Source organism: Ornithodoros turicata, chromosome 5 (genome assembly GCF_037126465.1).
Source record: "Ornithodoros turicata isolate Travis chromosome 5, ASM3712646v1, whole genome shotgun sequence".
NCBI classification, from domain to species: Eukaryota; Metazoa; Arthropoda; class Arachnida; order Ixodida; family Argasidae; genus Ornithodoros; species Ornithodoros turicata.
This window is the reverse complement of record NC_088205.1, coordinates 25,882,050-25,894,911: the sequence shown is the minus strand read 5'-3', so window position 1 is coordinate 25,894,911 and position 12,862 is coordinate 25,882,050. Positions and strand designations below refer to the sequence as shown.

The 12,862-nt window shown below is 46.4% G+C and overlaps 1 protein-coding gene and 1 long non-coding RNA gene across 4 annotated transcripts in view; one reads left to right on the top strand and one right to left on the bottom strand.

The window, feature by feature from the left end:
- Positions 1-12,862, bottom strand: part of LOC135394243 (uncharacterized) — a 36,537-nt gene that overhangs the window by 13,299 nt on the left and 10,376 nt on the right. For both annotated transcript variants that reach the window (XR_010422802.1, XR_010422803.1), the window contains exon 2: positions 1,683-1,813. This is a non-coding gene — a long non-coding RNA (uncharacterized LOC135394243). The remainder of the gene's footprint in view (positions 1-1,682; positions 1,814-12,862) is intronic.
- The window catches only part of LOC135394241 (paired box protein Pax-6-like), a 57,988-nt gene continuing 47,262 nt past the window's right edge, over positions 2,137-12,862 (top strand). The window contains exon 1 of one of the 2 annotated variants that reach the window (XM_064624885.1): positions 2,137-2,446. The gene's annotated coding sequence lies outside the window, so the exon portion shown is untranslated. The remainder of the gene's footprint in view (positions 2,447-12,862) is intronic. The other variant, XM_064624889.1, reaches the window with a different exon arrangement.

The following is a 12,862-nucleotide window of genomic DNA, read 5'->3' as shown; positions in this document are numbered from 1 at the left end:
GGGCGCTTTATTTTTCTAAACGCGGGGTTCTTGCCTCGTCTATCCAATTTGTGACGGTCATCGTATATTCATTGCCAACTGAGCGGTACTGAATGAAGTTAGCCACTATATATGCCCCTCATTCGTGCGAGGGAGGGAATTCGTCGCAGAAAGACGATTTTATTGCTCGCGCCGTGTCAATCAGCACCGGCATAAAAAGCTCGACAGGGGTAATGTTCACCAGCCGTACACTCTCAGAAAAAAGGCTGGAGCAGTTACACCTTTTAGGAGATAATAGTTCTCGTATATGCTGTGCCGAAAAGGTTGCGAAGTTCTACCTGCTACGTACGAATGATAGGGTTACCGCTTCTGATTCGGTGAGCGAGGGGGCGTACGCCTTTTTGTAGCAATTTGGATATACGATAATTGCTTTTACCACCCTTTTACACCCTTTATCGGACGCTATGTTGACCTATAGGTGGTAACTATATATGTCACTGAATAGGATATTTATTTCACTTGTCACTATATATGTTACCACCTTTTCACACCCTTTTTTTCTTAGAGTGTACGTGTTTGTCATTTCTATGTGTTCCAGCCTCAGAACATCAATTTTCTCATGTACGACCCTTATGTTTTATGTGATGTCCACTAAAGTGCACTGTTTGTGTTGGTATACTAGCTGATTTCATAAGATAGATTCAACATGGCATTAGAGAACGCTGCGCGGAGTGACGGGAACGTACGGCCGGGGCTCCAATCAAGGAACGCGCATCACACTTTCTGTATACTGTATACTGCTGAACACTAATTGCCTGTTTGTCTTGCATGCTGCTTTATAAGTCGTCAGACACGCAGCGTTGTATGATCCGCGAAATTAGGCTTACAGGGATTTACGCGGGAGTTTCACCTTCGGGGGGGGGGGGGGGGGGGATTTCGTGTGTGTGTCTGACGGTATATCTGCTGGCATTTCGTCATCTTTTTGTTCTTCCCCTTTTCGCTGCTATTCTGGGGGTGTTGTAAGATATTTGGGACGCGTTATATGGGGCGGTGGTACTGGGAAAATCCCCGCGTAGGGTATTCCTTCAAAAATATATAAACTTGCAGTTCCTACTATAACAACGAACAACACGTGGCCTACACAAAGATACGTTTGGTGCACCAGAGACTGCTTCTGGATCCCTTGTGGGCCATGCAAAACAAGAGACGTACCTTTCGTCGCTTTCGTGTTATATATGCTATCTAGGAAACTACGAGAACAAATACACACGAACAAACGCTTTCGGACTTTGTCCGTTTGTTTCCGTAGTTTCCTAGTAGTCCCGGGCTTTTAGTAATATGAATTCTAATCACCGGCTCGCTCGATTGCTTTTTAGTCATTTTTTCATCGTTTTGTCACATGTTCGTTGCCCAGCGTATGGCTATACTGTATAGGTAATAATATAAAGAGAAGGTGCTGAGCTCATGCCACTACATGAGCAAGGTCGCTGCTAGGCTGAAAGTGCTACTGCGCTCGCGAGCTCGCGGCCTCCTCCGAATCGAGCAACGCGCAGCGAAGCGTCATGCCCGCCCCGCACGCGTAGCGCAGGCATCTCTCTCGTATGAGTATCAAAACCCATTTCGCCGATTCTGTCCATACGACATAAATACCAATTCTGGAGGGAACGACCGGGACCGTCAGCGACGTACGATGTCCCACTTACCGCCTTCTCGTCGTCAAACGTCACTTCGTCGCCAACCACTGGTCTCAGCCACCACTGATATCTCCCCGAATACGGTGGCCAAATTGCTCTGTGTATTCTCCGCACATCACTCAGCCAACAAGTAAAGGACACTGAAATAAAGAAAAAAAATCAAGAGCCATCGCCGAAAACACGCTGACGAACCCTCCACGATGTTTACTCTGGGGAAGCCCCCGCAGACCTGCACCCTCGCGCCCGCTCAAGTAGGAGGAGCTGGATCACGAGGTGTGGCTAAGAACGAGCGAGGAGGCGGAGTTTGCACTCAACGTGATACACCCATTGGAAGGCGTCGTTAATAAGATGCGCGAAGGGTGCTGAGAGAGGAGGCGTGACGTCAGGCACGCTCGCAGCGCTTCATTGGTGCGGGTCCGCGATTATCTGAGGCGACAGCGGCGCTTGGATGCGATAGAGCGGAGCGACCGGCGAGTTCGGGTCGACGATTTTCGGGTGCCGTTCACAGCGAAGCACGCGTCTCCGTGGGGCTCAAGCGGAAAATTTGCTCGGAAACTTTTATACCGTCACGGGGAAAGCCGAGCCTGCAAGGAAGATACATGTTGTCCCCGGCTGCGTGACTCGGCTTTGACAAGAAAAGGAGGAAGAAAAGAGAGTCCGCCGATATCGCAAAACCATGACATTCGAGGAGAAGAAGAATATTTGGTGAAAAAAGGTTGGCGGCTTTGGAGATCGAGACGTCGTCCTTTGTACAGGTGTCGCCCTTGTTTGAGGTGAGTCAATCGTGTTTTATTTATTTACTTTATATTGCGGTCATCTCTTAGGTTCGTTTTGAAAGTGGAAGGAGGCGGGAAAGGGGGATCGGCTGTCGCGTTCACGATTCGCATGTGTCACGTTGGTCAGCGGAGCGAAAAATGCATACTGACACGCCGGGCTGAGGGTTGTCACGTAGCTCTTTGAGTCGATTATTTCGTTTTGTTTCTACCATCACGTCTTTTGTTCTTGGCAAGCTGAGCATCACATTTTTTAAAGACATTACAGTGGTCGAACAACATTGTGAAATGATGACTCAGTCATCTTGTCACCAACATCATCATCGCGAAATATTTGTGTCTCACTCTCTATATTCGTCATTGGAACACAACTGTTACCAGCTGTCAGTTGACCACTAAATGTTTGTTGCGTTTCGCCCGTTGTTACTTTTAGTTGTTTTTTTTAAGTGGAGCAGCAACACAAACTTTCATGGCACCGAACCGAGGATTCTAAAGCCCCCACGGGCACCTTTGAGGTATCAGTCATAAATAAATAACTAAAATAAATAAATAAGTTTTGTGATCAAGAGCACTTGCATGGAGAGGGTGGTGCCAGTGTCCAGCGAAAACTTCTGTAAAAACGACAGGCGATACGAAGCCGACAACGGATCCCTCATGTGGAATTTGCATGTAGTTATGAGGATGAAAGTCCTGTTGTTGTCATTTCGCTGACACATCGTATTGTCTGGGTATCGGTCGCCTTATTTTCGAAGCGCTTCAGAACGTTAGCCAATATACAAGACACGGTTCACATGGGGGGGGGGGGGGGGTATGTTTAATAGAATGAAAAGAAAGAGGAAGCAATGGAAATGTTCACATGGCAGTGCGTCTATCTGATAGGTATGCTTATCTGACTCTGGTACTTTGAACAATCAGCATAACATGCATTATAACTTCTAATAAGGCTAGGGCATGAACTTCTTACTTTGATATTTTGATCCTCTCTATTTTGTGCCCGTATTTGTTTAATCTGAAAGGAGCAATTAGCATGTGCGCTCCCGAAGCTGAGGTGGATCCATTCCTTCCTCCTTGTACTTATCACACGGCAGTAGGGAACCAGTATTTATGTCAGTCGTCAGAAATTTCGTTGATAAGCCGAGTATTCACATTTTACTTCGAAATAGTTCCCACCGCTCACAGCGCTAAACGTATCAAAAGAGAACAATACTACCGAATAATGACGGTACTTTACACACAGAGCCCGCACACTACACAGAACATCAATGTCAACAAACCCTGATCCTGAGAAACACACAGCTCACCGTCCATAAAGAAGGCCTCTGATTGGCTTCCGCCTCCTTGTACCACCCGTGAGGTGCCGCCATCTGGCGACTAAAGAGGGCATTAGTCGCGAGGCGCGCTTTGCCTATGTGTATTTGTGTTTGAGGCGTCCGGTAAACGCGGGAGAGGAGGGAGGAGAGGGATGGACCAAGGTGTGGATCGATGGAATTTGCTGTGTAACAAGAAGGGCAGAGGGAATTACCCTGGCGTTTGACTCGGCTTGTTCTCTCGCGCCCGCGCTGCCTGCATGGGTGGAGTGGTTGCTCTTGCACCTGGTATAGGGAACTATGCCAGGCGCTTTTGAGGACGTTGCCTCGATTATCGGAGACCGCGAACGGTGCATAGATACATGATTGTCAATGACACGTTGGTGCCGACGGTTCACCACCTGTCCTGCATTACCCAATTAAACGTGTTGCAATCAAACAGCATGTCTAGCTTGCCTTAGGAAGATGGAGGGTCGTTCTGTGCTAGTGGAAACCGCAAATCGTAGTAACAATTTACGAGGTGCGAAGATAATTCCGTTACCAAGTTAGAACTATGCCCGTGTGAGAGTTTTGTTCAGCACCACGAAAAAGCCTACATAAACATTGGAACACATATCCTGGACTTACTTTTAAATGAGAGAAGAAGAAAAAAAAATACTGAGCAAACGCACCTATGATGATACTATATGTCTGTCATATGTCATGTCATATATGTCAGCCATATATGATAATATATGGCTGTATGGCCTATATATCTCCGCCACGTCAGACTTCGCTCTTTTGTTACATGCGGTTATTGCAACGGTACATCAAACAACGTACAGATACACTCTAAGAAAAAAAGGTTTGAAAAGGTAGTAACTTCTATATAGTTACCACCTAGGTCAACATAGCGTCTGATAAAGGGTTAAAAGGGTGGTAGAAGCAATTATCATATATCCAAAGTGCTACGAAACGGCGTACACCCCCCTCGCTCACCGAATCCGAAGCTGTAACCCTATCATTCGTGGCAGAGAGTGAGGTAGCAGGCAGATCTTTGCAACCTTTTAGGCCCAACATATGCGACAACTATTACCTCCTAAAAGGTGTAACTACTCCACCCTTTTTTCTAAGAGTGTAGTTCACTCCCTCACTTCGCGTTAGGTGCATTGACCAAGAAGAAAGGCATATTCAACAACAACAACTTTATTTAAACGATGATGTGTGGGGAGTTTCATCGTCAAGGGCGATATACCCTACCCCATTGCTGGCGGTAATACAGTGAACCCTCGTTAATATGACCCCCGATAATCTGACACACGCGCTTTACGACCATACTCCTGGGGAACAATGCAGTGAAACCTCTGCAAATCCCACCCGTTACTATGACAATTCCGCATTATGACCAAAATTTTCGGGAACGACCATGGTCATAATAACGAGGGTTTACTGTACTCATTTGATACAGAGACATTTGTAGCTATAATAAACCAGAGTTCCAGAAGTTCAAAAGAAAAAGAAAGGAGCTTTGTGATGCATCCGCTCCGGGGTGACCTGGATTAGATGTGTAGACACAATCTTATCATCACCCCGGATATCCACGCAGTTTTCTTTGTGACAACGAGCACGACCTGCTTGAACAACAAGAACAACAAATATAATGATGATTATGAAGGGAGAAATTCGTCACCTGAGTTGTCGCCCACTATACCTCAATATTGACGGGACTGTTTGAGATATAAAATGACAATAGGGTGACAATGGATGGATAATGACCTTGTTCTTTTTTTTTTTTTTTTTCAAATGTTTCTTGGTCATCTGCAGGTTGGTTTTTCTATTTTCTTTTCTACTCAGAGTACCGGAGTAGCCTGACCCACCTTTGTCGGGTCTCACATCTCCATATATTTTATATCTCAACCAATGAGAGATAAAAAAACAAGCTGTATCCGCATCGTCGGTGATACGTAAAGTCCCCTGTATAGATGAAGGAAGACACGAGAGGCACAGAATGCGGAAAGGCGCACTGAAGACGTGGAGGATACCGGTGTCTTGCAGGAAATCCAAGAAAATCTCCAGGCCGCGACGACGTTGCAGGATGCTGGTCCAGGGTGCGAGGACCAGCTGTTTGCTATGTGAACGGAGCATGCATGAAAAAAAAAAAACATAAATATATATATTGAAATTTCAGGTTTTAATTGATAGTTTTTGTCAAGGTACGAGCCCAGAGAAAAACTGGTTTAAATTAACGATGTTCTTCGACAAAGGCAAGCTTGAAGCGCAGCAAGCGGAGGTACCAGTGCCAGATTACAACCAGAATGAATGACTGAAAATGAATTTCTCATGCGTTTTTTTTTTTAAAGCAACCTCCGACAGATACCCAAGAGTTTTACAAGATCCCGTCAAAAATTTTCTGATATCAGTATATCGTATACGAATACACGCAGTGTATATAGTTTCCAGGTGAGACTGGGTGTCACATCCTTACAGAATTCCAACTCCAACGAAAATCCTTTCTTACATGTCACAAAATGTCCACCCCCGTACGCGAGACCCTAATCCGTCTTAATCCATCCTAACAAGCTGACCAGGTATAGTATAGCCCTCTCCACGGCAGCAAAGAAATGTGTCACCTCCGAAAGGCGACGCGCGAGCTCAATAATTGTTGTGCGAAGCCTTATTTAGCTGAATCACTGACTGGGCGTCGAGCAACAGTGTACGATAATGGAGGCGGAGTCGGATGCAGCCGGCAACACTGATGAGTAATGACCCAAGAGGGAGGGAGAATATGTATTCGGATGCGAATTTTCCGTCCGTCGGCTGCTCATTTTGCTCGGCAGTCGTTCAAACGATTATCGATGCACGTTATGGGACCCCCTTCTCCTCACATCCACCCTTCTTTCAAAAATCAATTTTCCCGCTCCACTGCTCCTGTCTCTGCCGCCGATAATTTAATTGGAATCAGTTCATTCGTCGCCGTCTTGCTTCTTTGCTCTCTTGTAGTTTCGTCTTTTTCGTTTCTTTTTTTTTTCTTCATCTTTTTATTCTGTCTCTGTCGTGCCATATGCGATTACTGTGGTTACAAGAAAATGGCGCATCGGGAAATGACGTTACAGTGCATACACTCGTACTAAAGTGCACGCGCGCTGTAGTGAAAGGCAAAGTGTTTAGTGGCGCTGTAGTGAAAGGTTTATTGTGTCTGGTATATAGGGACGTCTGTAAAAAAGATGGGCGCAGTTATATAACTCGTCCATTTGTTATCATTATTATTTTGGGCGGAATAAAAGTGAGTGAGTACATGGGGAATCGTGAATCGTATGGGGCAAAAATGGCGCCATCTTTGGGCGTTGTGCTAAACGGGCAGACGTACACGCTGGATTAGCCTTTTAAGCTATCCCTTTTAATATCGCGTCAAATTTAGGTATCCCTTGCAAACATACCTTCTGCGCAGAGTTGTATGTGTCTATACAGAGGTTGGACGAAAATGCTGTTGTCGACGTTACAATTCAGATCACCGAATTAAGACGCTTGTTTGTAAGTGTCTTTATAGTCGATTGAGAGCAGGGAATGACTCGATTCGTTTGTTGTGCTTATGTCACGTGATTTGTAGTCGCGCGCCAACATTGCGTTCTGCAGGCGTTTCTGCTACACCACGGATTCTGGAAAAGATGGCAAGTGATGGTTCTCCCTCGTGCGCGGGTCAAATACTTATGGTCCTGTAGCTCTCGGCCAGGCGGCGTTGCGATCAGCGGACGACAGCGCCGCTTGTGGAAGCAAATCGAAACGATGGTCCGCACTCAAGAGTGTTTCGGTTTCGCGGGTATCGCTGTGGCGCAAGCAAGCAATGTATCGCATCCTGCGTGGGTTTGAAAAGCTGGAGGCCATTGACGATTTTTTCAGAAGATCACACCTTTCGAAGGGCCAGTTACTAGTAAATGTTTTCGGCGTCGACGAAGCATCGGACGGTAACGAAATCGTCGTTAAAGGGATGGTCTCGTACAGCCGGGGCGATTCCGAAACTTAGCCAAAACTAGTTTCACGAGTACTGTACACATACAACCGTCAAAATTTCATTCGGAATAACCAAGTCGTTTTCGAGGAATTTGTCGAAACGTGCCGTAAGAGCAGACGACGAAAGCTGCGCCTCTCTCATGCATACGTCACGTATGACGTCGGCCTGCGGGTGCGTCGTCGTTGTCATGGTAATTGGAACTTGCAGAAGCACCTTGGTTTGAGTAATCCCCTTTGCTCTCGAAATGGGGACACTCAGGCATATACCTCCGCTAGCGGAGAATGTAGTCCGAGCATTGACTGTGGGGTCTCCCATAATGTGGCGCGCAATCGGATACGTGGAAGCTAAGTCACGTATTTTCTTTCCGCGAGCATTTAATGCGGTTTTTAAATAAACACGTACTCTTTCTCCATGTACGTCGTCAGCGACACTTCATTTCGAAGCATGATAAGTGTACAACGGGGAGTGTAATAGAAGCGCGCGTAATATTTTTTGGTCGGAGCTGTAATGCGACCGCGCGCGCCGATGGCCAGCGACTTCAGATTTGTGATTGTGGATGGGGTTGTTCTGCGACTTTTAACTTGTCTCTGAGGATTAACATAGTTGTTCTGAACCACCATGCTTCCCACTACTTAAAATGCGCGTTTTTCAACTGAGAACTGAAAGAAAATGTACGAGAGTTGCCGCGGTGCCCAGTAACTTCTGAAAGTCGTCTGCTCACGCCGATGCACTAGCACGCGCAAAAGCAGACGATTTCTGTATCCTATCACGGACTTACCCGCAGGGCGACGTGGCCGTTCTTATTGTTGCCAACACAGATCGCGGCGTGCTCTGCAATCTTTATCAATTTAATTCGGTTATTTAATAACTGTGGCGTGTTTTGTCGGGTAAATTAGCGGTATTCCACTTTCAACAAAGGGCAGTCGAATGGTACACTTTATGAAAGGGGCAGGGCCCGCAGGGGGTACGAGACCGTCCATTTAAAGCGAAGTGCATTTCGGAATAAGTGAAGGACAGCGTGGTTTATAACGTCCGGTTCGAGGTGAGTCGGCGTGATCGTACGTAATATTTGTTCACTGTACATCAAAATGATATACGTGATCAGAAAAACATTGAATGCACATTTTACCCGCACTGAAAGTTGATTTAACTCGATTTCGGTACCTCTCCATCACAGGTGTCCAAGTGCCCGTGAACAGTTTATGTTGCGTCGTGTACCTGTAAAGCGGGAATTGCGGGAAAATGTAAGCACGCGGCAGCAATCTGCTGCTACCTGAACAAGGAAGAAGACGCGACATGTATACGGGGCAGCCAAAAAAGAGGGGCAAGCCAAGCTCAAAGCCGCAGGCGTGACATGACAAAGGGCATTACCGACTTACTTCCGAGAACGTATGTATAATGTCGACAGTGTGCTTTCCTTTAGACAGGAGCTCGGGTGCAGACCTTTCATATTGTATGTTTAGAGCTGATGAGGCTACAGTCATCTCTGCTACATCGTTGATCATTTGCCAATGATCTTTCTCTACTGAATGCTGTTTCTGTACCCTGCTGCATCGTTGATCGTTGGCTATTCTGTTAATGGTAATTCTTCAGCATTTTATATGTTTCATCAACCAGTATTGTACCGTGTACCTAGTACGGTGCCTCAAAACAATGCTTTATTGCTCTTGGTAATAAACAGCTTACATCTGATATATTTATCCTTGTTTGTGTAGTGTTTACCTGTACAGGTATATCAACCAAATGTCTCCCCGCTGCAAAAAGAAAAGCGCCTGGAGTCTGAACAGAGGGGGCCTTACAGTGGGACTGTAAAGAGGTTCTGAACGGCATTTTCGACAATGTAGTAACGGGAGAGCAAACGAAGAATCTATTTGATCTCCTAAAGGTCATGAGAGGGACACGCACGGTGTTCCATAGCATTACAACAAAAATACCAGGGGGTAGCTTCATAGCGGGTCTCTTGGATAACATAAGTAAGCAATAAGTAAGTAAGGTCATTGCTTTTTTCGAAGTAAACATCACACTGCACGAAGACCCTCGAACATAGCAGTAAGAAGAACCGGCGCGAGTCGATGGCCTTTCATATTTCCCTATCTGCATGCTGTATATTAGAAAGTAATAACTATTTGACAGAATTTGTGATATATCCAAGTAAATTTCTACCGCAAGTTGTTTGGGTATAACTCTACATTATCTCCAGGTGGAATGCAATGCAGAAACTTCGCGGCGGTTTTACGGTGTACAGACGCAATTAACGCTTTCCTACTTTCTGTCTCCCAAGGTTTTCCGAGGAAGCGATAAAACCTTATTTTTTGACGTTTTGGAATCTGTTATGGTAGCCAACGACGCAACAGTACTGTGTTCCCGATTTGTGTTGTGTTTTGCATGCGTTTGCAATCTGAAAGGCGGCATATTTAACCACGATACATGCTTGGCTGCCTGGCTGTGCGGACCAGTCACTGCTCCCGCTCCCGCTTGGGTCCCGATTGGCGCTCGCGTCGCCGGACAAACTTGAGCGCATCAGGCCTATTGACACCAGCGTAGGCGCTGCAGGTACGGTATGGAAACGCATGATTGTTGTCGAACATTCCAGCACAGCGGAAATCTAAAGATGTACGAGGGACTTTGCACCGACCCTTTAACGTGGCAAAGTTATAGTCGGAAGAACAGCCAACTTCTGCCATACTTATCAAGCACCCAGTTAGCGATGTTCTCGGCAGTGTTCGAGCACGCAACCTTAGGATCAGAAAGTGGACCCATATAGGTGGTGTCCGGGCAAAAAAATGCAGTTCAACCGAAGGTGCTATCGGAATAGCGGGTGCCTGAAATACTCGTAACCGGAATATTTCGTTTTGCAACGGTCGGAAACATTAGAAAATGAACATAATCGGATTTTGCAGCCGGCTGCGCGCGCTCCTGGCCGAATTCAGGCAACAGTGTGCGGATCGACGTCACTGGCGTCGGTTACGAGGTCAGGTCCCCCCCCCCCCCCCCCCCAATGCGGTCTTCCTACTCTCAATCTACTGCCGAACAGTCGCTAGAAACATCTGCATTCAGTGGTGTAGGAACTATTTTTCACTGGGGGAGCGAAAAGAAGTGCTACCATAAACATCATCATCATCGCCACTTATTTTCCTTTGGGGCTCATGCTGGCGTTATACAGTGTTGCTACGAAAAATGTAAACGTGCTCCAGGCAAATTCCGACATGTGCATATTTGTACAGTAGATCTAAAATAACATTGCAGAAGTATTGTAATTAAATTGCGCTTGGTGGTGGGCTAGTTGGTATGAGTTCAGTGCGTCCGGCTTTTTGTACCTCTACGCAGTGCGTAGACTTCTACGACAAGTAATGTGTAAGTAACTTCGGGGGACTTGTCCCCGGGAATCGTCGTCGCGGCATGTACGTGTGCCGGGACTGGAAGCGAATATCGTCTGATCTGCAAGCCTTCTGCGAATAAACCGGGCTTTCCTGGGGCGGTCTCGAGCTCAGCAAGAGCCTACACAGTAAACTTTTTTACACTTTCTTTGTGTAAATGGCTTGTCCCATGGCGCACACCTTTTTGGTGTTGCCTTTACACTCAAATGATGGGTGTTTTCTAATACCCCCTTTACTGAAGTGTATTCCTAATAAAACACTGTTATAATGGGCGTTTAAAAACAAAAACACCCTTAAAAGGGGACTATTCTATTGAAAACACCTTTTATGATGGAATTGTTTGCTGGCAAATATTCCCTCGCGAATAGCTAGTGTAATAGAAGCTTCTGCGGCAGCATGCCGAGACAAGTGGCCGAGGTGATGATGATTGATTGGTGGCCGAGACATACAGTTCGACGTTCTTGCTTCTATGGCAAGCAACACCCTGAACACGGCAGACTTCCAGTCGTGCTTCCATAGTAGAACCTAAACCGGAGCGCAATGCGTCGCAGGCACGCCTCGTTAGCTTGGTAACACTGTGGGACCGACGTGAGGGCCGAGGCTTGAAGAGACCTCCAGCACCCTCACTAGCCTATACCTGCGTGTCGGATGGATCATATACTGAAATACAATTTGTTTGGGCACGTTCGTCACATGTGGTGGGGCGGGAAACGTTTCTAACGGTGACCGGAATGCGTTTTTGCAATTAACACCCACGCTTGCAGCGAGTCAAACTGTCTGCATTCATGCTTTCGGTGCTATCGGATCGCGGCGAGCCGGGCGACGCCGTCAGCTGAGTGATTGGGAATCTCGCCGGCAATATACCAATTACGTCACCGGAAGAGGCGAAGCAGGGAAGGATCGTTTCAACCGGAAGCTGGCAGATAGTTTCGAATTCGACGTTTTTTATGTTTTATGAAAAAACACGAACGAATTTCGTGAAGGTTTTCTGGTGTTTTCTTTTTGGATGGCGTCTCTAAGTGGATATCACATTAACTTTAGGATTCTGGATTCCTCGTGGACAGGACCTTTAAGAGGGCATGCCAGCTCCCTCTCCAACGTGCATTTTCTATGGCGCGCGATTTGATCGATGCTTTCTCTTAGCAATCAACTGTCAAATTTTAATACCCGTGGTATCGCTGGAAAGAGCAATAGGACGACAAGATCTGGGGCATGTGGCGCCCGGAATTTTCGAATCTGTCCTAGGCTTCTTGTGGATACCCCCCAAACTTTGATCATGAAATAATTTAGAACAATTCCAAAATTACGGACAACACAAATACCTATGTAGAATCTCCGAGCTCCCAAGTTCAACCCTAAAGATTGGAGGGGTAGGGGTGGTAGCATGCATACCACGACAGAATACGTCATGAAAGTAGGTCAGTCGTCTTCGCAGCTCCACGGTTTCCCTCTCTCCACTATCTAACGTGGAGCGGCATCCTTGGTCCCTCTCCCAGCCAGGTATGTGGCTATAGCATTTCAGGGTGAGACGCACATGGTCTCTTCTATGCACCCATGCCGATCTTTGAATATGCCCTCTCGTCGCTGCCTTGTGAATGGTCGGACACTTTGTCACGTGGTTTCTCCCAACCTTACCATCTTCCTTGCGCAGAGACAAACTGTCCTATTCACGTAACTTTACGTCCATACTGTTTTTTCTTCTTCTTCGTTATTGTTGTTATTGTGACCGTGTGAATTATTTGAA